Source organism: Pinus tabuliformis, chromosome X (assembly GCF_031772625.1).
Source record: "Pinus tabuliformis cultivar Carrire ecotype Pingquan chromosome X, CPIR1, whole genome shotgun sequence".
Taxonomy (NCBI): domain Eukaryota; kingdom Viridiplantae; phylum Streptophyta; class Pinopsida; order Pinales; family Pinaceae; genus Pinus; species Pinus tabuliformis.
Window position 1 is genome coordinate 75,921,092 of NC_142308.1, and position 3,779 is coordinate 75,924,870.

General features: G+C 37.2%; 1 pseudogene; it reads left to right on the forward strand.

Moving 5' to 3' along the window:
- The first annotated feature begins 1,979 nt into the window (after nt 1–1,979).
- On the forward strand, nt 1,980–3,364 carry LOC149138439 (peroxidase 4-like; annotated as a pseudogene).
- Nucleotides 3,365–3,779: the final 415 nt, after the last annotated feature.

Genomic DNA, 3,779 nt, shown 5'->3' on the forward strand with positions numbered 1-3,779 from the left:
GATCGTATATGACGGATCCAACGGTGATCGACGACACGAGGCGTGTTGCACGTTAATGAGGTGAGTGGTCCAATAAGCGGTTTTACAAGTTCAAATCAACGATTCATAGTTATCCTGGGGGCACTCTCCTAAATTCCAGAAACCATCGCAAGTGAAGTCGAGGGTGGTTTCCAAAACCCACGGGGGCTTCACCCAATGAACCCCTCAGATATCACGTGTGTTCATGGCATATTAAACAATACCCTTAATTTGACTACATATTGGAAAATACCTCTAAAAATCACATTATTTAACCCCCTACCAATACAAACCTAATACACCTTCCCAATTTAAAAACCCCTATTTTTACTAGTTATTGTAGCTATCCATTTTTTCATTAACATTTTTATACCCCTTTATATTTTTTCATTAACTTTGTGCTTCATTTTTTATACCTATCAATTTGAAAAACCTCTACCCTCTATATATCCCCCAATATATTATGTCATTTTTTCCTCAATAAATTCCCCTAATATGAACCCATGTGCCATGGTATTGCTCCCCTAGTGAAGCCCCAGTGCCAAAACCACCAGGGTCCCGAACATTGTCAACACCTCCACGTCAACAATTTGCTGGTTCTCGAGTCTCGCAGACGTGTTTCCAACTCATCCATCTCACATATTCACCTCGACCTCAACAGGAACTTGTCTGCAGCAATGGAGTTCGAACCAGGCACAACCAGGCATAATGACTTCGACGCGCTTTCCAAACCTTGCACTTTGATACCACTATTAAATAGGCATGGGGTACTTCATGATAAAAAATGCGGTATTCTGCGATCTATTATTGATAAGAAAATGGTATTTATACAAACAAAATCAGAGGGAGACAGTTATGTCTCCATAACTAGAAATATAGGTCCTAACTAAGTCCATCCTAATTATATACAAAATCTCGAAGAATTAGTTAGAAATAAATAAATTCAACATTAAAACAAATTTTGTTTAAATTGATACTATATTTAGATTAGTACCTAAATCTTAAATAAATAGAACAATATTAAATCCAAAAAATTAACCTTTAATAAATACCTTGGTTGCAACCTCCTAGCTTAAACTACATAGTGGAAAAAAATCACTCAAAAACCTACCTCAATAGTATAAAATTTGAGTAATGTGCTACATTCAAAAAGTAATTTTGACTTTTTAAGTGAACTAATACTCTAAAACCTAAGTGATGTCATACATTCTAGAGATAATTTTGACTTTTTGAATGAACTTACTCTCAAGAATTTAGATAAAACAAAAATCTAAAACCCCATGAATTATAATTCTTTTATAAATTTTTGATTTTGCAAAAACTCTAGTTAAAAGAGAATATAAATATAAAATGTTTATTAAACGAAACATTTCAAACATACAAAACATCAAATTTATTTAAATATTTGAACATATAATATATAGTTTTAATATTTTAAATATTAAAATTATTAAAAAAATAATTAAAACATTTTTTTATAATATATAATTTTACTATTTTAATATTAAAATCATTCAAAAAAATTAATTAAAAAAAATTAATTTATTTTTATTTTCTAAATAATATTCAAAGACTTCTCCAAGTTATTTATCTCGTAGCGGACACCCACTTCGAAAACAAAATACAAAGTAGGTAGGTGTGTGTGGGCCTAGCTTTTACACACGGATTTAAATTTTATTTACGTTGGACCAGTTCTGCACCTCACCTGCTCAATTGCCTCTTAACGCCGGCCCCCTACGCAATCATCTTCTTTGTCACCACCACTCTCAACATATCTTTTTCATTTTGTTGCCTTCTTTCACATTGACTGTATTACAAAATAATTTTCAATTCGATTCAGTTCTTCGCCTCTCACTATAAGAAGCCCCCATGTCTCGCCTAAGTTTCCACGCTCACATTGCCTTCCCACAGTCTGTTCCCCTCTATTCCTATTCTCTGCCCTTGCAAGTATAGCATTAATCATGAAGACTTTCGCATGTAATGCTCTACTTGTACTGTTTATTATATGCTCCATTAATAACACTGTGCATGGGCAGCTCATCTCAACGTTTTATGAGAAATCGTGTCCCATGGCGTTCTCGATAGTGGAAGCCGGAGTGAAGCAGGCGGTGGCGATCGAGAAAAGGATGGGGGCGTCCTTGCTCCGCCTTCACTTTCACGACTGCTTCGTCAATGTAACAAAGTGAAACCAGGATTTCATTCAGCTGATCATAACTGACTTGTCCATGGCCCCGTTTAATTCATGATGTTGAATTTTGTTGCAGGGTTGCGATGGCTCTATACTATTGGATGACAACTCCACGTTTACCGGAGAAAAGACTGCAGCCCCAAATAGACACCATCAAATCTCAACTGGAGGCAGCCTGCTGTGGTGTCGTGTCGTGTGCAGACATTCTCGCCATTGTTGCCCGTGATTCAGTCGTGAAAGTACTAATTTCTCCCTTATCTCCTTAATTATTTAACCAAATACAATATCTCGTCCCATAGAATCAAATAATGTTGTTGTCTCATGTGTGATTGCAATTTGGTAGCTGGGAGGCCCAACATGGACGGTGTTGCTGGGAAGGCGTGACTGGACCACTGCTAGTTTTAGCGCTGCGAACAATGACATTCCGCCTCCCACTTCGAGTCTCAGCGGACTTATCTCATCTTTTCAAACTCATGGACTGTCTACCAAAGATATGGTTGCACTCTCAGTTATATCATTACTCATTCTCTCTGAACATAACATAGAGAAACTATAACATAAAGAATGTATAACTATAACATATAAGAAGGTATATTATTATTCATTCCTTAAAGAAACAATAGCATATATAATTTTTTAATGTATCGTTCATGGCATATATAATTTTTTAGTGTATCGTTCACTTCGAGTGGGCTTATTAATAAAATACTTTTAGCAATTGAGCCATTATTGCCTTTGTTTAGCCATTATCATGTGGTTTTTATTTGTGTAGGTTCCCATACTATTGGTCAAGCCCGGTGCACTTCTTTCAGAGCTCGCATCTACAACGAAACCAACATTGACTCTTCGTTCGCCACTTCTCTGAAGGCAAGCTGTCCAAGCGTTGGTGGCCACAACAACCTCTCGCCCTTGGATGTGGCCACCCCTACCATATTTGACAGCGACTATTACAGTAATTTGAGAAGCCAAAAAGGGCTTCTCCACTCCGACCAGCAACTATTTAATGGAGGTTCCACAGATTCTCAGGTTACTACCTACAGTACTGATCATAACACCTTCTTTACAGACTTCGCAGCTGCCATGGTGAATATGGGCAATATCAGTCCTCTCACTGGCACTGGCGGAGAAATCCGCAAAAACTGCAGGAAGTCCAATTAATATCACGAAACATTGTGTCCTCCCGGCTTTTCGATTATGTCCTTCTTGCTTTTCTATTAATGTTTTCATTGTAACAGACCGATTGGTCTAATCTATCGAAAGGAATCAATAAACTAATCGATGACCCAAGATAGCACGTGTGATATTTGGCATGTTGAATGGCAGTTTAAACTACGTTAAAGCAGAGCATGTTAGTGAGAAATCGTACTAAATAAGAACAAACCCTGAGGTGATCGATCTACTCTTAGGCCGGGTTTAAGCACCCTGCGGAAGACATAAATGCGGCCTAAGAGTGCATGGACGCTTTTCATTCCAGATTCAAGATTCAATGATGTCTATGTATTTTGCATAAATGTCCCGGTATAGGCTATTTATTTTAGTTGTAACGATATCTGTTTAGACAGTATCTAGATAG